The sequence below is a fragment of the Orussus abietinus genome, unplaced genomic scaffold (genome assembly GCF_000612105.2).
Source record: "Orussus abietinus isolate OABI.00-Male unplaced genomic scaffold, Oabi_2.0 scaffold163, whole genome shotgun sequence".
Taxonomy (NCBI): Eukaryota; Metazoa; Arthropoda; class Insecta; order Hymenoptera; family Orussidae; genus Orussus; species Orussus abietinus.
Genome location: NW_019394880.1, coordinates 101,504 through 122,924, shown reverse-complemented (window position 1 = coordinate 122,924; position 21,421 = coordinate 101,504). Strand labels below are relative to the sequence as shown.

At 40.1% G+C, this 21,421-nt stretch overlaps 1 protein-coding gene across 6 annotated transcripts in view; it reads right to left on the bottom strand.

The window, feature by feature from the left end:
• The window catches only part of LOC105694288 (disabled homolog 2-interacting protein), a 142,878-nt gene that overhangs the window by 79,395 nt on the left and 42,062 nt on the right, over window positions 1-21,421 (bottom strand). Inside the window, exons 1-2 of one of the 6 annotated variants that reach the window (XM_012415605.1) lie at window positions 10,242-10,350; window positions 5,384-5,588 (exon numbers count right to left, since the gene is read on the bottom strand). The exons of 4 other annotated variants lie outside the window; for them this stretch is intronic. The gene's annotated coding sequence lies outside the window, so the exon portion shown is untranslated. Of the gene's footprint in view, window positions 1-5,383; window positions 5,589-6,433; window positions 6,606-10,241; window positions 10,351-21,421 lie in introns of those variants that run through there. One more of the 6 variants, XM_012415521.2, reaches the window with a different exon arrangement.

The window sequence follows — 21,421 nt, the reverse complement described above, 5'->3', positions numbered from 1 at the left end:
CGTGTGAATAAAAACGATATGCGGCGCTAAATCCGTCAAGATATAGAAGAGGCAAGGAAGTCATTCTGACCCTTCGCCGTTGCGGGGCGAAGTGCGAGAAGTACGAGAAGTACGAGAAGAGCGAGAAGAGCGAGAAGAGCGAGAAGAGCGTTTTGGAGCGAGTCCAAAAACTCGGCGGAAAGGTGGAGAACCGAGTCTCTCCTTTCCTCTCGAAATATGTGCCCGTGGGTTGCCGACCCTTTTCCGACGTCTTCTATTTTCCTCGCGAGATCGACCCGAATCCCTCGAACAAAGGTGGGAAGCATCGACCGACCGTCCCCGATCATTAAAGCGGTTCGAAAGTGGCGTTTCAGTGTTCTGCATGACACTTTTCTCCGAAACCTTCGTGCCGAATTGTTCGAAATTTTACCACGTCAATATACAGGCCCCAAGGAAGGTCTCGACACCCGTAATAATTCAATTGACTGGAAAAATTGAAAAAAGTTCATAAACAAGTTGAAAAATTGAATTTTTATGGGCGTCGGAACCTTCCCCAGGGCTTCCGAATTCATCTGGTAAAATTTTGAGGGATCGGTACATCCAGATCGGAGAAATGCCATAAACGGTTGACTCTTAGCATGCCACCATCATATTGCCTTAACGCATCGATTTAAATACAGACGAATTGACCTCTCGGAGAATTCGTCAATATTTGCCGAGAATAGTTTAAGGCTGCATAAAAGCGGAAAAGGTCACGACTTCGAGTCATTATGATAAAAAATAACGTTAAAATTGCCGTTAAAATCCAAACGAGCGTAACACCGATTGCGGTAAAACCGAGTTTGCCCCTCCGGCAAATTTCTTACACGAAATTGTAGAATAACTCATTCGAATGTGATTTATTATTTAGGATCTCCGACATTAATCGCGCGGCTAACGCTTTGGAAGTGTTAGGGCAATAAAGAGAGAGAATCCAATGGGGAAAAGGGTTCCAGATTTTATTTTTTTTTATTTCCAGATTATTTGCGTCCGCCCTGTAAATTTAGCGAGTTGCTGTAATATGGCCATGAAGAAGACGAAGAAACGAAGGAAGAGGACAGGAAACGTTGGTGTCGAAAGAAGTCGAATAAGATTTCGAATTTTGCATCTCTCGTTGCACCTTTTTGCGATTATCAAGGAAGTGGAGCAAATAAGAGGAGGCACGTGACGGCGCGCGTGGATGCGTCGTCGTACACGTCAATTGGTTTTAATCGGTGGATTGTGACGAGGGGGTAATGGACGATAATGAGGAGAAATTGCACCGCGAACTGGACTACGTAATAAGCCGGGCCCGTGCTGGAACCTGTGGACATGATCGACACTCGTCATACATTGAGCAGGTCGTTTCGAAAACCGACAAACATTCGTTAAACGACCTCTTGGTGTCGAATAACTCCGACAAGTCATCGTAATATCGGGCAACTACGATTTATCGATTTTTTAAAATAGAATTTTAAATTAAAAAAATGAGGGTCCGAATTCTATTTAATAAAAGATTTTATTCTTTTCAGCAAAATTCGCAAAAAGAGCTGTTTACGTCAATTTCAACACATTTCGAAAAAGAACTTTTCTAAGTTCATTTCAGGGCAATTCGACAAAAATAAAGTAATTTACGCTCACTTCTGCACAATTCGATAATAATAAAGAGCTTTTTACGTTCATTTTAGCGCAATTCGAAAAGGAGCATTTTACGTACATTTCAGCACAATTTGAAAAACAGCTTTTTACGTTCATTTAAGCGCAATTCGAAAAATAAAGAACTTACGTTGACTTTAGCACAATTTGATAAAAATAAAGAGCTGTTTACGTTCATTTCAGCGCAATTCGAAAAAAATAATAAGGAAATAATCTGTCGGAGGAATTATCATTTAGTCCGGTTATAAAAAAGGACGTGGTATCTTCTGGTCGTAGTTGAATCGAACCGAAGAGAGTTGGAGATATATCCTCTTCCCGGGTGATCAAAGGATGCCCTACGTTCTAACCCTGCAAGCCGGAAGGACTTCCCTCTCCCTGTGGTATCCACACCGGAAATCCGTGCCGTTGTAACCTGCTGGCAGGTACTGCGTTCCACTTCCAGGATCCTCTCGAATGTCCTCTTTGTTTCCTCCCTCCCTTCGTCCCCATATCTCGTGCTTTCTCCCAACGTCTCCATAATCTCCGTGGGAAAAATACTCCTACACCTACGTCGAGAAATCTCCGAATTTCATAACGGATTTCTTGATTTAATTCTTAATGAAAAAATGAAGAATGTCAAAATGTGAACGTAAAAAATGTGATATGATATTCTCCAAACGCGTATCTTACCATGTCATTTCGAAAGTATAAACGAGGGGAATATTTTAATCATTCATTTAAGGGAGAACGCATGGATTTTTGCGAAATATATTCTTTACGTAAGATAGTATAAGGAAATGATTTCATCTAAGGATTAAGAGGTGTGAAGATTGAAGGTACAAAGCGTGTCGTAAAATGTTTCCCTGGTCATGGGCACCCATCAGACCATGGTATCTGAAATCGACGATCTAAAGTCTGGAGGAAAAATCCTTTTCTTGCCGAATGACGAAGACAAAGTCGAATTGAACGAATCATCATTGAGAGAAAAGAAAATTTATCGAACCAATGAAATCGAATAGTACCAAAGGAATATATTGTTAATTCAAAGAATAATTATTTCACCCAAATAAACTCCAATAATTCGTCACAATTCTGCCGAAACGTTGTGTCCAATTAATTCGAGTTTATTCGAGATAAATAATTCAAATTAACAAACTATTTCTTTGGTATTATTCGAAGAAATATTTGTTTGGTACAATGAATATTTTTTTCCCAGGGTAGAAAAGCCAATTATTTAAGATAATGCGATGATCTGTCACGTTTATCCACGATACCAGACTACCATAAAAAGTAAAATAAAAAATCTCGAGTAAAGTCACGTTGGATAAGCAACGAGGATCAAAAAAAGAAAATGGCGGAGAAGGAACTCACTTAAGACCAGCTCGATGAGAAACTTTATAAACGACTTGGGGCTGTCATATAAAAAAAAGAATGTGGATTAGACCCAAGTAAAGTGCCTTTGTAAGGTCTTCGAGGTGTACATATTTTCATATTTAGTGCCTTCAAGTGGTTGTTGAGACCGATTAATGATGACACATTACTTCGGGGTGTATTTTTCTTGCGAGGAGAGACGAGGGTCGCGATGACACGATCTTTATTTTTGAAACTTGACAACGTCAACTCGCCAAAGTGACGCCAATGTCGTTCGCGGTTTATATTAATGTTCTTTATTCGACTTTAAATATTAAAAACACCTGACACTTTCATAACACCTTAATCCTTTTTCCTATGAATTATTCCGGGCCCAAAAAGATACAAAATCGCTCGAAATTGAGGCCCAAAGTACTCATGTTTACCTTTGACCTCTTATATTTACAATGAATCCAAGTTTTCAAGTTTCCGAAATCCGTACCACGAGTCAAACTCGCCATTATACATTAAAGGGTTAAAAGTCCCGACCTCAACCGGGCCCCGAAGTGGCTAAGAAGACTAAACAGAGACGGAGACGCCTGCCAAAGTGAAGCTTTAGTTATGGCCAGTTTTAAATCGAGACACGAGAGAACTCGAGTGGTAAGCGGCTTAACGAAAGCTTTCAGAAATAGCGGAGATTAAATCTGGCGTTTCGTAGGGCTACGAGTACTTCTTCATGCAAATCCGGCCAAATGCGTTCTCTGGAGAGCAAAATATAGCGTCAGTTGGCGGATCGATATCGTTCGCGATTTATATCGATCGATCCTTGCTAGACCAACATAATCCATGATAATAGAAGTCGTTTTATTCGTACAAATATTTTTTTTGAATCTTTTTCACGCGAACAACGCGAAATACGAAGTACTTCGCGTTCCCCGATTTTCCGATTGCACTCATCGATATCGTTCACGATCTATATCGATAATTCCTCCCTAGACCAACGTAATTCATGGTAATAGAAGTTGTTCCAATCGTGCAAATATTTTTTGGACATTTTTTCTCGCAATGGTTTTACAGTACTTCGTATTTTGTGATTACCGATTGCATAATGCACTCCGGCTCCCACGACCGCCTCGGTCGTACTGACGCGGACTGCCGTTGCATAAGTCGGGCTCGACTTTATCGGCAGGACTTTATCGAGCTGACGTGTTCAGTGTCGGATAAAGACAATAAGGTTCTTCGGCTTGGTGACTAAAGTCATCCGTGGAGATAGCCATTCGACGATATATCCGTCTTCCGCGAATTCGGCACGCGAGTCGTGTAAGTTGAGTGATCGTTGTTCACTGTTGATAGTGACTCTCTGTTTTTATCACCTTTTGACACGATATGCCTTTTCAATGATATAAAAAGGTACGAAAGGACAGGATAAAAATATTCAGTTTTTATCCAGGTACAGGAAAAAAAAAACATGTAAGTACAGTTTAACGCGTCGTGTAAGTTGAGCGATCGTTGCTCACTCTCAGGCATTTGTGTTCCCGTCTCTGACACTTTTTGACATGAAAGGTATGAAAGGTATGAAAGGTTATACCAACGTCAATTTTTCCAAAATATGATAACGGTAAAACGACTTTTTAAAATGATCGAATGGCAATAAATCACAAAATATGGTTAAAAATACGCTGTAACAATAAATTGCATTTAATTGCAATAAATCACAAAATATTGCCAATAACCGGTTGTAATAATGAACTGTATTTAAATTTTTAATCTTTTCCTGTACCTGTTTGAAAAATGGGTAATTTTAGCTCCGTCAATTAGTACGAGCCCCTTTAAACATGCGTCCAAAGCCGTATTTACAAGTGTCGAGTCATGTGTGTACCGTGTAACTGTACCACGTGCTTAGTCGATGGTCATTTTAGTTTTGCCGATGGTTAACCTTGTTAGCCACCGTAAGTATTACGTTGTACGAGTTACGGTCCGGTTTGCGACATAGTTGAGATTACTAGTTACCGAGTAGCTGCAACGATAACACGCGAGAAGCCGACATAACGGGGTAAGTGGATCACGAGTCTTCGCATAAAATCATTGTTTTTTTATTCACGACATCGTGGATGCGACCTCTTCGTTCGTCATTCCTTCTGCAGGAATTTCTGCACTTAGCAAAAAAAAGTGTTTGATTAAAAAAAATATATATTTCTTTGAATAAAGCTCATTTGGACCAGATAACAGTGATTAGGTAAAAAGGATATATGCCATTATCCCCAAGAAATATTTGTTTTCCATTCAAATGTGTGATAACATTCCGTGAATTTCTTTAAAACTGTAGCCTGTTTAATTGCAATTCTTCGTCCGTAATTCCTACTCGAAGAGACCGCTCACGATTAAATTTAGCTATTGTTACCTGACTGCAATATTAGGAAGAAAATCGAATATCCAAAATTCCTGAGAACTTTTCCAGGCGCTGTTTGTCGATTTTCATCAAGGTCCTTTATCACACCTGATCACTTATCAAGGTTCACTTCCTGGCACGAAATCACTAACCAATATCGTATTTGATCACCAACGACACGGTAATTTACACTCGGACTTGCGTTCATCAAATTGACCTGTAAGAGTATTAGATCAACATGCTAGAGAAATGACCGACTTGTATGGAATTCCTGATTCCGGGTCGAGAGAATTCTTTTATTTCAAGGAAAAGCTGTACTGAAAAACGTGGTTTCGTTTTCTATCGTGAAACGGTCCCGCCACTTTCTCAAAAGTCCCTAGAAAAACTGTTCTGCTCTACCGGAACAATGTCTTGCGTTCTTGTCAAGGAAAAAAAGGGTATCTTGTATAGGAGACATTACGGTGGATTGGGCCATGGAATGCAATTTAACGCGAGCAAAAAACTCCGTTTTAAATTGGAGCATAAAAGGCAGGGTTCAATCGGTGAGACAGATCGCGCTTTTACTGACGCGCTTACAGATCGCGGTGAGGTAGGTCAGTTTCTGCCTAGAGATAAATCGGTATCACCAAAATATTTGATATTTACTTAATTCTTCAAAGACCGATATCGATACATGTACACCCCTCCTTCAATTTACGTGGTCCCTTTTTTACGCGGTAAATTATAACATAACTTATGCGCCAGTTTTTATGCGCGATCTTAATTTTCGTGGCAAGAAAATATATATTCCTACAAGTTTCATATAAAAGCCCTTTTTGGTGGTTAAATTGCGTTAAGAATAGTGCTTTCGCTTTAAGTGACGGGCGAAATAAGTATGTATTTCTAAAATTTATACGTACTAGCTTATATTTCCAATATTTTTTCTTTTGTACCGACAAACTTCATTTTCGCGATTTTCATTCGCATAAAACGAATCCACGTGGAACGGATTGGGGGACGGGTGTATATGTATTTAGTGTAAAAAATAATATGGACGCCCATTTACACCGAATTAAAACATACACAACATATAAACCAAATTCACTGGAGACAAAGAGAGGCGTGGAGAAAGATGGAAAAGATCGACGTTCAGAACAACTGGTGGTGGATTCCAAGAAATGTCAACAAAAAAAAAAAAACATGAAAAATAGAGGATGAAAAACGGAAGTGCGTGTCCCTTTCACAGGTCGGACCACAACTGTTCGGTCTGAACACGCACTGAACCCGCTAGGGACCCCACTCCACCCGGTCACGGTTAGGAACAGGTGCGAGGCTAGGGGAAAAGCGATATTCCGCTATCTGCGGCGTCGCTGGTGATAAGCCAATCGGCAGAGCCAGCGAAGTGCTCGACTTCGACGGAGTAACTGTCACTAATAGCCGTATATTTAAAGCCGGTTGCACGAACATTAGCTTTAAAATATTTATTCGAGGATTACCAGTGCACCTTAGAATATTTAATCGAGGATTAACGGTATCTTTTAACAGATTTATTAAAATGTAGAGTAACGCGACATGGAGATAAATAGATAAGAAAATTCACGGGTACGCTAGGTCAGAGGAACTGGTAATCTTTTTCAGGATTTTTGCTACTCGTTTATTAGCGATATTTTTTAACAGATTTATTAAAAATTGGAGTAATGCGAGGTGAAAATTCAATAGTTAGTCATTTTTTTTAACATTACTAGTAAACTATTAGCGGTATTTTTCAACAGCTTTATTCAAATGTGGAGTAAAGCGACGTGAAGATCCACAGGGTACATCAGAACGTGGTCATTGTTGGTTCCATTCAATACTCCGGAGTCAGTTACCGTCAAATGCCGATGAGTCAGACGACCACCAGTTGTTCGTGTTGAGACCATCGGTTAAGCCGTGACACATACCTTGCATAACGATACCCATAAGCACGATACAAAGAACTGACCAATCAAACTGCACGAAAATCAAACATGGCGTCGATATCCGACAAATTGGTAAATTTTTACTGTTACGTTAATGGTCATTCTTATGTAAGGTATCTACGAAGGTATTAAGGCGATATGAAAGGGACAATCGATTATGATACTTTCCTCTGAACAGGGTGCACTGGAGCATTTAACATTTTTCCACATAAATATTGAGATCCTAAAGAGAATGTCGACACCCTTGAAATTTCGTTTCTTACACAAGATTTAAAGGAAATTTTATAAACAAATTAAAAAAATTTTAATTTCATGAAACTGCGGTATTTAACTTTGTGGGATTTAATTGACCACTTTTTTTCCGTTATAGATTATGGTTACTGTATGCGAAGTATATCTGAATGCCTTTAAGTCATTCTCTGCGCAGCGGACAACGCAGGTTATGAGTGGCCTTAAGGTGATATGAAAGTGTGATATATACGTATCAAAAAGTCAACATATTTATAAAACTTTTCTCCAAACTGGGTGCACCGAATTATCTGAAACTTGAACACGTAATTATGGAGGCTTTAAGGAAGAACGCGCTGCTCGTGAAATTTCATTTTATGAACAAAATTTTGCATTTATTTCGGAAAGGAACCAAACAAAATTTTTGTTTAATTTTTTTTTAATTAACGGGCAGCGCGTTCTTCATTGGAGCTTCCATAATCACGTGTTCAAGATTCAGATAATTTGGTGCGCCCAGTTTGGAGAAAAGTTTTATAAATATTTTGACTTTTTGGTATGTATACATCACACTTTCATATCACCTTAAAACGGTCAGTTTTCCTTAACCTCTTCGCGATTCCGTATGCCGAGTCAGTCTGTTCAGAAAAACCGAATCCGTAATCCTGTCCCTCTCAACGTGTCCGTCAGCCCCGATTTTGCACACCCCGTTAACCTTCTCTGATCCTTAACAGCCTTTAGAAAATGGTTTCGAGAAAGATGGAGCGTACTCCTCTCTGTCCAATAACGGAACGTCTCGAAGAATGAGGTCGGTAAGGTAGATCTTCACTATGGATGTAGAATACATGGCTTGTGTCCCCGGTCTGATCGTTTTTATACATTACTATTCGTAAAACATTTAATAATAAGTGTCACGGTGATTAATAAACATTCTGTGATTGTCATATATTTATTACCGGACATTACGATGGCAATTTGTGAAAATCTAGAAGTGCTGAATTTTTCTGCAAGAGTCGCTAGTGTTACTGTTGGCAAACTTGGCAATGAAATATAGTTATTTTTATATGGAAATTGGAATTTCTTGTACTATTTCATGGTTTTCGCATCCCTTTTCCGTTGTACCGATCTCCGCATTTGTTTCCTTTGTACCAATATCCGCATTTCTTTCCATTGTACCGATATCCACATTCGTTTCCGTTGGACCGACTTCCGTATCCCTCTTTCCGTTGGACCGATCGCTATGGCTTCTCATTTGCGCATCCGCATAGTCGTTGGTAAAATTCCACCAGTAACGGAGCCAAGGTCTCCGTCACGCTACGTGGCCGCAGCGATGAGATCGCTACCGGGCAATTAGCGTTTTCGTCATTGTCGACGACAATGCCGAGGCAGGATGGCCAAGCGCGAAGCAATTCGCCGTTGCGGTGGAAACGCGCGGGAAGGTCGCACGGAAAACCGACGAAGCCCTGTCGACCAGTCAGCGGTCGAAAGTTCTTCGCGATTACGATTCTCATCGATATCGGTGGAAAACAAAGGAAAGGGGTGCTCGGCGAGGGTGGAAACTCGTCGAAGGTCGGACGGAAAACTGGCAAGACCCAGATCTACAGTGTCCAGATTTTTCGAGCAGTCGCCATTTCTACCATTATCGTTGAATCAGAGGAAAATTTGCTGAATGATAAAATAAATAACTGGAGTTAATTTAAAATTATGTGATAAAATAAAATTGTGAATGGAATAAAAACTCATTGTTAGCTATACGTTTTTATTATATAACAAAATAATAGTGCAATCCGAATGAAATGATACGACAATGGCAAAATCGCCCAATTTGTAATCTGCGATTTTCAAGCAGTTGTCGCAAAAATAGTTTTAACCCTTATCACTCCAAGAATATTAGAAGAGTATTAGAAGTTGGCAGTATTACTGCCGGTTGGAGTGATAAGGGTTAAAATCGTTAATATGTGACAAAACCAGAGAAGAATTTTCTCAATGATAAAATAAGTAACTGGAGGTAATTTAAAATAATGTAATAACAGTGTAATTTTAATTAAACGGATATTAGCAGTTTAAAAATCGCCTAATTTGCGACTGTCAGGCATAAGTTATCGCAAAAGTTTTTTTAAAATCGATCAAATTATGAAGAAAATTGTTTAATTTGTAACAAAAATGGCCCATTTTGCGATAGACACGACCCAATTTATAACAAAAATAGCCCAATCCGAGCACTCTGGCAAGAGCACGGCGGTCAATTAAAGACCAGAGTCACAGGGACGTCTACATCTCTTGGTTCGTTTCCGGTGTACAAGCGACTACGATTGAATTAATCCTCACCGTGAAACCCATCCGCCCAAACAAAATGTAACCGAAAAAGGAACATCTCCTGAACTATCTCGAAACTGACGCCATGAAAGCATTGTTAATAGCCTCTGTAACACATAGGAGCGCGCACTCATGGCATGGAACTCGAGATCGATAAGTCGTCTATCGATCGAAAACCGCGTTTCGATCTATCCAATCATTCCCATTACCAATACTTTACGATTTAGGAAATCGAACTAATTGGCAGTTGATTTTCGGCATTCCATGGAGAATATTTGTCATGCGGAGTCGAGTGGGAAAATATATAAAAATATATAAAAATATGGGGCGGGACTTTTCCCGCACAGTCGACGCGGTAGGTGGAAGGCGGAGGATCGTTTACGAGTGTTCACCTTTCACCACTGGTTTCCGAAAGCGACTCAATGGCCGACGCGATTAACTTCGGAAGGAGCGGTCGCGAGGTCGGAGCGACTCGCGTGGATGCGAGCTGCTGCGGCTCGCAGGAACATCGGAACTGGACTGTCGACCCAAGAGAGCGGAGGTGGGACGAGGAGCTTCGAGCCGCAGCCACTGGCAGTCGCTGCTGGTCGCTGCAAGCCGTTGGCGGCCGATGCGGGCGCTACGACCCGCTGGCAGTCACTGCGAGTCGCTGCGCTGCGCGATGCTACGATCCGCTGGTGGCCGATGTGGGCGATGTGCGACATCAGTGTTGCTACTATTGCTCCAATCGAACTAGATCTACTACTATTAAAGTGTTATAAAAGGGCCATTTTATATGTATCTAAACGCCAAAATATTTATTATTTTCCACCGACTTAAGGTGTTATGGAAAGGTCATTCTATATATAACAAACGTCAAAATTTTTATAAAACTTTTTTGCAAAGAAACACCTTAAGGTCTTGAAAGTCGACATGCATATCTTGAAACTTATGAAACTCCATTTTTTCTTAAAACATTTACTTTTTGGTTTTTGTTCAGGATAATTATATTTTCTTTCGAAAAAATTATATATGTATGATTACATTTTTGAAAAAAAAAAATTTAATTATCCCGAATAGAAACCAAAAAATGACGTTTTTCGAAATTTACTGTTACGTTAATGGTCATTCTTATGTAAGGTATCTACGAAGGTATTAAGGCGATATGAAAGGGGCAATCGATTATGATACTTTCCTCTGAACAGGGTGCACTGGAGCATTTAACATTTTTCCACATAAATATTGAGATCCTAAAGAGAATGTCGACACCCTTGAAATTTCGTTTCTTACACAAGATTTAAAGGAAATTTTATAAACAAATTAAAAAAATTTTAATTTCATGAAACTGCGGTATTTAACTTTGTGGGATTTAATTGACCACTTTTTTTCCGTTATAGATTATGGTTACTGTATGCGAAGTATATCTGAATGCCTTTAAGTCATTCTCTGCGCAGCGGACAACGCAGGTTATGAGTGGCCTTAAGGTGATATGAAAGTGTGATATATACGTATCAAAAAGTCAACATATTTATAAAACTTTTCTCCAAACTGGGTGCACCGAATTATCTGAAACTTGAACACGTAATTATGGAGGCTTTAAGGAAGAACGCGCTGCTCGTGAAATTTCATTTTATGAACAAAATTTTGCATTTATTTCGGAAAGGAACCAAACAAAATTTTTGTTTAATTTTTTTTTAATTAACGGGCAGCGCGTTCTTCATTGGAGCTTCCATAATCACGTGTTCAAGATTCAGATAATTTGGTGCGCCCAGTTTGGAGAAAAGTTTTATAAATATTTTGACTTTTTGGTATGTATACATCACACTTTCATATCACCTTAAAACGGTCAGTTTTCCTTAACCTCTTCGCGATTCCGTATGCCGAGTCAGTCTGTTCAGAAAAACCGAATCCGTAATCCTGTCCCTCTCAACGTGTCCGTCAGCCCCGATTTTGCACACCCCGTTAACCTTCTCTGATCCTTAACAGCCTTTAGAAAATGGTTTCGAGAAAGATGGAGCGTACTCCTCTCTGTCCAATAACGGAACGTCTCGAAGAATGAGGTCGGTAAGGTAGATCTTCACTATGGATGTAGAATACATGGCTTGTGTCCCCGGTCTGATCGTTTTTATACATTACTATTCGTAAAACATTTAATAATAAGTGTCACGGTGATTAATAAACATTCTGTGATTGTCATATATTTATTACCGGACATTACGATGGCAATTTGTGAAAATCTAGAAGTGCTGAATTTTTCTGCAAGAGTCGCTAGTGTTACTGTTGGCAAACTTGGCAATGAAATATAGTTATTTTTATATGGAAATTGGAATTTCTTGTACTATTTCATGGTTTTCGCATCCCTTTTCCGTTGTACCGATCTCCGCATTTGTTTCCTTTGTACCAATATCCGCATTTCTTTCCATTGTACCGATATCCACATTCGTTTCCGTTGGACCGACTTCCGTATCCCTCTTTCCGTTGGACCGATCGCTATGGCTTCTCATTTGCGCATCCGCATAGTCGTTGGTAAAATTCCACCAGTAACGGAGCCAAGGTCTCCGTCACGCTACGTGGCCGCAGCGATGAGATCGCTACCGGGCAATTAGCGTTTTCGTCATTGTCGACGACAATGCCGAGGCAGGATGGCCAAGCGCGAAGCAATTCGCCGTTGCGGTGGAAACGCGCGGGAAGGTCGCACGGAAAACCGACGAAGCCCTGTCGACCAGTCAGCGGTCGAAAGTTCTTCGCGATTACGATTCTCATCGATATCGGTGGAAAACAAAGGAAAGGGGTGCTCGGCGAGGGTGGAAACTCGTCGAAGGTCGGACGGAAAACTGGCAAGACCCAGATCTACAGTGTCCAGATTTTTCGAGCAGTCGCCATTTCTACCATTATCGTTGAATCAGAGGAAAATTTGCTGAATGATAAAATAAATAACTGGAGTTAATTTAAAATTATGTGATAAAATAAAATTGTGAATGGAATAAAAACTCATTGTTAGCTATACGTTTTTATTATATAACAAAATAATAGTGCAATCCGAATGAAATGATACGACAATGGCAAAATCGCCCAATTTGTAATCTGCGATTTTCAAGCAGTTGTCGCAAAAATAGTTTTAACCCTTATCACTCCAAGAATATTAGAAGAGTATTAGAAGTTGGCAGTATTACTGCCGGTTGGAGTGATAAGGGTTAAAATCGTTAATATGTGACAAAACCAGAGAAGAATTTTCTCAATGATAAAATAAGTAACTGGAGGTAATTTAAAATAATGTAATAACAGTGTAATTTTAATTAAACGGATATTAGCAGTTTAAAAATCGCCTAATTTGCGACTGTCAGGCATAAGTTATCGCAAAAGTTTTTTTAAAATCGATCAAATTATGAAGAAAATTGTTTAATTTGTAACAAAAATGGCCCATTTTGCGATAGACACGACCCAATTTATAACAAAAATAGCCCAATCCGAGCACTCTGGCAAGAGCACGGCGGTCAATTAAAGACCAGAGTCACAGGGACGTCTACATCTCTTGGTTCGTTTCCGGTGTACAAGCGACTACGATTGAATTAATCCTCACCGTGAAACCCATCCGCCCAAACAAAATGTAACCGAAAAAGGAACATCTCCTGAACTATCTCGAAACTGACGCCATGAAAGCATTGTTAATAGCCTCTGTAACACATAGGAGCGCGCACTCATGGCATGGAACTCGAGATCGATAAGTCGTCTATCGATCGAAAACCGCGTTTCGATCTATCCAATCATTCCCATTACCAATACTTTACGATTTAGGAAATCGAACTAATTGGCAGTTGATTTTCGGCATTCCATGGAGAATATTTGTCATGCGGAGTCGAGTGGGAAAATATATAAAAATATATAAAAATATGGGGCGGGACTTTTCCCGCACAGTCGACGCGGTAGGTGGAAGGCGGAGGATCGTTTACGAGTGTTCACCTTTCACCACTGGTTTCCGAAAGCGACTCAATGGCCGACGCGATTAACTTCGGAAGGAGCGGTCGCGAGGTCGGAGCGACTCGCGTGGATGCGAGCTGCTGCGGCTCGCAGGAACATCGGAACTGGACTGTCGACCCAAGAGAGCGGAGGTGGGACGAGGAGCTTCGAGCCGCAGCCACTGGCAGTCGCTGCTGGTCGCTGCAAGCCGTTGGCGGCCGATGCGGGCGCTACGACCCGCTGGCAGTCACTGCGAGTCGCTGCGCTGCGCGATGCTACGATCCGCTGGTGGCCGATGTGGGCGATGTGCGACATCAGTGTTGCTACTATTGCTCCAATCGAACTAGATCTACTACTATTAAAGTGTTATAAAAGGGCCATTTTATATGTATCTAAACGCCAAAATATTTATTATTTTCCACCGACTTAAGGTGTTATGGAAAGGTCATTCTATATATAACAAACGTCAAAATTTTTATAAAACTTTTTTGCAAAGAAACACCTTAAGGTCTTGAAAGTCGACATGCATATCTTGAAACTTATGAAACTCCATTTTTTCTTAAAACATTTACTTTTTGGTTTTTGTTCAGGATAATTATATTTTCTTTCGAAAAAATTATATATGTATGATTACATTTTTGAAAAAAAAAAATTTAATTATCCCGAATAGAAACCAAAAAATGACGTTTTTCGAAAAATAAAATTTTGTAAATTTCACGACCTTCATTAAGACGTGTATAATCGCATGCCGAAGTTCCAAATGATTCGGTGCACCCAGTTCGGAGAAAAGTTTGATAAATATTTTTACGTTTTTTGTAAAGATGACCCCTTAATAACACTTTAAACTTGTCATTCATTTGTTTACTGTCTCTTTGTGCTTTGTGCACATTGTGTCCTTGCACTTGACGGAAGGATAATGCTCGCGCTTCACAGTTTGAGAAAACGTCAATATTTCTGCCGAGCTGATTAATTCGGCTCCGGCACATCGAGCAAATTGCAATTGTATTAAATGTATATTTACTCAGTAGAGGGGAAGAAAGTGTGCCAGGGATTCGGAATCATATTGGAGTAAACACCCCGGCCTAAAGTAAACGCATCCGAGGGATGTCGAGTACCAGTTGGAACACAGAGGAGGGACAAATGCGTTAACGTTTGTTTATTGAGATAAGCAATATGGATGGGTGAACCTCGACGTGCGAAGGAAAACGATATTTGCTCCGAAGCTTTGAACAACATCGACTCGGATCGCTTTCCTTTAAAAAAAGCCCAGATTGGATGATTTATCACGAATTAGGGCGATATATCGAAAACCGGATAACAACAAAATTATTCGCGACAACTTTCACCTGAAAATAGCTTGTCCCAAATTGGGCGATTTTTCACCCTCCGTCGATTGAATTTGACCATTTTACTCAAATTGTAGAATTAGTGTCAATATAATAAAATCGTATAGTACAGACAAATTTTCATCACATTCGCATATTATTATAATCATCATACTATTTTAAGTGGCCTCTAGTTTTTTTTTATTTTATCGTTAAGAAATATAGTTAAAGGTGAATTTTTATCATATTCACATATTATTATCGTTATATTATTCTAAATAGCACCTAGTTTTTGTTATTGTCAAGCAAATTTTGTTTTTCATTTTCGAAATTTAGTCATCGAAGTGTCGATTTCCTTTTAAAATCTGGATATTCTGTTCCTTTTAGGATCTTTTAGACTCAGATGTGTCGTTTAGGGTGGAAAATTAAAATCGTTCCGTTCATCAAAATTTTTTTCCGGCAAATTCCCATAAAAACTTAGGTATTTACAAGCGTGTTAATTCGCGGTTCCGGCGAAGCTGCGGCACGACAAGCCAGACACCATTAATCTCGTCGGCGCATAATTCACCCTCGCTTTCGCTGACCTAACCTCTAATTCCCTCCCGCCCTGCGGCGAAAACTCTACCAAGAGATGGTCACCACATGAGTGCTCTTACGTTCCTGACACGAGACTATTTTTAGGGCTGCCTTCGGGTACTGCGATCGTGCACTTATCATCGAGCTCGTGTTATTTTTGGGGGATTTATTAGAGGCCCGATAACATGGCAGAAGCTGGATGAGCGAAGTAAAGACGAAGAGGCCTTGAAGAGGAAGCTGGAAGAGCGGCTAAAAAGAGTCTTCGGGACCTCCATCGGCTAACACTCTTCGAAATGCTTGAAAACTCAACAAATGTTTACGTAAAAAAATGTCAAGATTTTACTGAAGTGGTATATGAAAGGAAAAAAGAATAGAAATCATTCTTTTGAGGTGATGGATCGAATGCTTTATGCGATTTCTTAAGGGGACGCGAAAGTGGCGTCAAAGAAGTCTCGTTTATAAAACATTTCTCCGAACTGGGTCTACCGAATCAAATAAAACTTTACAGTATAAATATGGAGGGTATAAGGAAGGCCCTGACGCTCATGATATTTTAGTTTTTTGAAAATTTGGTTTTAGATATTTTACAAATATTTTATAAAAAATGAAATTTCATGGGTGTCGGAACTTTCCTTGTAGCGTACATGTTTATGTTATAATGTTTGAAACGATTCGATACACCTGGTTCGGTGAAAATTTCATAAACGGGATCTCTGTGACTCCATTTTCATATCCCCTTAACATTTTGTGATCACAGGTTGCTACTGGTTTAGATAAAAAAGTGACAATGCTTCTTTGTCGGTCGAATAGGATTCTGAAGTGATGCTGTGGATGGAGAATTAAGGTCGAGAGATTGGCGGAGGAAGAAAGGAAACCGGAGAAAGGAGGAAGAATGGGCGGAAATCAAAGCGTGTATTGTTATCGTTCGAGAAAGGTGCTGAGGTCGAGCTAACGCAATTGCGCAAGTGTAATTGGACCGAATTACGAGTATGTCGATGAAGTTACAGTTCACAGAGAAAAGGGGTGTTATTGGGTGAATATTGTAAAATACTTGATACTTGGAACGAAGAAGTTGCCAAGAATGTTTTTCATCCTACAAAGACGTAGACGTAGCAGTTTTTTCGCTCTCTCGTGTAACGCGTTTCAATTTCGAACTTGTTACTTAAAAAGTTTTCCCTCGTGTATGGAGCTTCGTATTCCCCCCTACGCTTGCCGAATTTCCCCCATAAAGGAAACTTTTCGTCGATAAAGTCGAACGAGGCTCCATGCTGTCCATGACACATCATGCTTCATCTTGAAACCTGGGTCAGAGTGCCCAGATTTTTCCCAATGATAAAATAAATAACTAGAGGCCATTTAAAATATTATAATAATAATATATGAATATAATAAAACTTCGCCTATAGCTATACAATTTTAACACACAGTAATTTGATTTAAATGGCCAGGCATGGCGAAATCATAGGAAATTTAAATCCCGCCTTGATTGAAAAATTCACGCAAAATCTCTTTTATAATCAACGAATTTGCAATAAATCGTCCAATCTGGACACTTTGTTCCACGTGCTTAAGTTGAACAAAATATTTATAAAACTTGTCTTCAAACTGGGTACACTGAATAATTTCAAACTTTAACACATGATTATAGAGGCCTTAAGGGAGAACACGATTCTCATGAAATTGAATTTTTCAGAAAAAAAATGTGATTTTAGTTCTTGTCTAGGCTAAACAAAAAAAAAAGAAAAATTTTCTTTGAAAAATGAAATTTCACGAGCATCACGTTTTTTCTTAGAGCCTCCGTAATCACGTGTCAATGTTTCAAATGATTCGGTGCACCCAGTTTGGAAAAAAGTTTTAAAAATATTTTGACGTTCTGATATATATAAAATGGCCCTTTCACATCACCTTAAGGAGTCGAATGGAACTCCCAGGATCCAGAAGAAACGGTAGAGGTTGCAAGAGGCGAAAAAGCGCCGTCAACGATTTCTCGTTGACCAGATGTCGAGGAGGAGAGACTTATGCGTGCCGAGAGAAAGCAACGTGAACATTGCCGACCCTAATGTTATTTAATTCGGTGCAAGAAGAAGCGTCCACCAGGAGCACACGCGGGAGGCAGTCAGCGAAAACCTCGACGTCGCTTTGAAGATGACAAACGTAACGGCGTCGGTGCACCGAGACGGCGATTAACGGTGTAGCTCCTCGTTGGACGAGATCCTTGCCCAGTTTTTCAAGAGGGCGATCCATCTCGTCCAATCTTCTCTCGGCCATCTTTCCCCTCGTGAACGTACTCGATTCGTTCTTGCGGCGAGATATCACCTCGAAAACTTTCGACTACTCCAATTGGAATCCAAGATCCACGTTGAAAATATAAGGATATCGGAGAATTCTAGGGGGAAGTTCACGTAACGCGTTACAAGTCGCAGAACCTTTCGATCGCTTTAATCGTAATTCAGGATCCATGCGGAAAATATGAGGGACTCCATTTCTCAAATGACTTTTTCTGTAGTCGAGACTCCTGTGGAAAAAAAGTCCTTGTTAACGTATCGCGGGGAATTTCATGTAATGTGTTACGAGGCACAGAATTTTTCGATCGCTCCATTCGTAATTCAGGATCCGCATGAAAAATACGAGGATCTTCCCTAGTGATGTCCATTTTCCGTATGATTTCCTCGCGGGCGAAACTTCCGTGAAAATACCCTTTCTACGCAATCAACGTACGAGGTATGACGGTTAATTCAAGGGCTAAGTTCACATAATGCGCTACAAGTCGTAGACTTTTCACTACTCGACTCAAGGGTCGAAAATATGAACTCTACTCGGTTTATCGCGCAGTCGATGGCCATCTCCGTCGTCCGAGCGTTTCCGGTCACGCTCACATCCGTTGGCCTACATTGGCGAAGGTGGCACCCCGTGGTTAGGTTACGTTCGCTTCCTCGGGAGCACGTAGGAGCGCAAGGCGCTCGCTTTGACGCATCGACCTGGCTCTGGGCCATGCTGCATCGTAAACTTCCGAGTAACCTAACCTATAAATTTCGGCGGGCGAATTGGAACACCCATTTTTCCAATTTTTCCAATGGCTCGCTTCATATTTGGTGTTTTCGTATTTACACATTTCGTGTTTACACAAAACAGCTTAGTTTCGTTTGATTAAGGAGATGTGAAAGTGGCGTCAATGAGGTCTCGTTTATGACACTTTTCTCCGAATCCTAATTGTTTCAAACTTTAATACGTGATTATAGAGATCCTAATAAAGGTCTTGGAACTCACGAAATTACATTTTTAGAAAAGGAATTATTATTTGTTGGTCCCTGTCCGGGATAAATAACAAATTCTTTGTCGAAAATTGAAGTCTCGGGAGTTTCAAGACCTTCGTTAGGACCTCCATAACCGCGTGTTAAAGTTTGACATCTTTCGGTGCACCCAATTTGGGGAAAAGTTTGATAAACGAAACTCCTTTAACGCCACTTTCACATCACCTTAAGGGATGTAGAGTTTTTAAAAGTATGGTCAATTGGTTCGGTTTACTCAAAGAGGGTCTGAGTTTCTGTAAGAGGTTTCGAGTTGAATGAGGTTAGAAAACGAAACGTCGCCTTGGCGTGTTTGAAATGTAAACCCTTAAGGCCGCGTTCCTAACGGAGCGACGGTGCTTCCGCTTCCGGAAGGCTTCGAATCGGTGCCAAGAACTAATTTTCGCCTTCTCGTGGTACAAAGTAGTTTTGTGCCTCGACACGCACGCGTGACTCTTGACACCGCGGCAAATGAAAGGACTCCCATGAAAATAACCTCTTTCGGATCAATAGAGGGTCGGTGTGATAAAGGGCGCACGCTTTATTTCGGTTTGAATTCGAGTAGGTACGATTCCATTCCCGGGTGTTTTGCAAAAGGTTATTTCCATGAAAATAATTAATTCTTGTACCAGCATTCAACATTGACACATGACTCGCGATCATCTAAGAATTGTCCTGACACATTCAAAATTCGGATTTTTCCAAAAAATTCTTTAACTTAGCCCAGATCAGAATCAAAGTGGCGTCGAGCTCTCATATTTCGATTAATATACAATTATTGAAGGCTCTGATATGAGCAACGGAAGTGTCAGGACAATTTTACGGCAATTTAGAATACTCTGGTAATCGATAAACTCTTTATAATTATTGTACGAAAACGACAGATGGAGTATGCTATTTAGTACAATACCCAAGATATTTCGACACAGCTGTCAATATAAAAACGAACGTCAGCAACGTAGGTATTCAGAAAAATCTTCTTTATCGACATCGATCAAGTTCCTCGACGTGTTTCACATCACCTTAAGGTGATATGAAAAGGTCGTTCTCCATATATGAAACGTCAAAATATTGATAAAACTTTTCTTCAAACTGCATGGATCGAATCATTTGAAACTTTAACCCGTGATTACGGAGGCCGCAAGGAAGAACGCGATTCTCATGAAATTCCATTTTCAAAAAAAGGAAACTGTATTCTTGGTTCTAGTCTGGGATAAATACAGAAATTTCTTACATTCTTCAGAAATGAAATTGCACTCGCACCACGTTCTTCCTTACGGCCCCCATAATCACATGCTGAAATTTCCATCGATTCGGTGCATTTAATTTGAACAAAAGTTTTATAAACATTTTGATCATTTATATATATAGAATGACCTTTTTCTATCACCTTAACGAGTTGTACAAAAATGGCGTTCAAAGGAGCGCTAAAACTTCGACTCGGCCTGGTCCCTGAATTAAAAATCTATACCAAACATCGGATAACCAACCCTTTAATTACGGAATTATATATAAACCTCACATGACGCGAATCGCGCTCGCTCGAGAATAAATGTTTGACGGGTATAGAAATCTGGGCCGTGCTTAACGAGCCTTACAAAGGAGATGGCTTCTTCGTCTATTGAAGGGGCGAAGTCGGGTCGAGTGCCTACTAGACGAGTTCGACGTTGCCTTTACAACCCTAGCGAAGTGGCTAACGCTTTTGAGGAAGCGAAAGATAGGTTAGTAGAGGGTGGAGGCGCGATTGTAGGTTAGGCTTCTCCGAGGACGCGATTCTAATCATCGGCCGTTTCGGAACGTGGATGGAAACGGAACGACTCGACTTTCCTAGGGGAGAGGAAATCTTTTACGACCAGTCGTTTCTTTTCCTTTCTTTCAACGGAAAACCACTACACGGGTTACGACGAGGAGTGCTTCGACGATCACTGAATTCTGATACCTCTCGGTGCGGAACCACTGCGGTGCGGTTGCGGAGAACTCACGCGATGCGAGAACCGCAGAGTTCGACGCTGCGGAAAAACTCGTGTAAGGAGTCGATGAATCGAAACTGTGAACGAAAATGAACGAGTTTAGGTTTTAAAGAGTCATATACGTCTCTGTTAGACCGATTGGTCGAGTCTTTTTTCAATTATTATTACAAAAGTAGCTTTTACGGAAAAAAAACAGAAATAAACGGTTAATCATGATGGAATATTCGGTTTTTTGCTGCTACCCCAAACGGTGCATGGAGAAAAAAATTCCATCGAACCAATGAAATATTTCTTTGAATAGTGGCAAAGAAATATTTTATTAATTCAGAGAATAATTATTTCACTCAAATGAACTCGAGCAAATTGGATGCAACATTTTTTTGGAATTATGATCTTTCTCTTTTGAGGCAAATAATTATTCTTTAAATTAACAAAATATTTCTGTGGTATTATTCGACGAAAGTACTTCTTTAGTTCA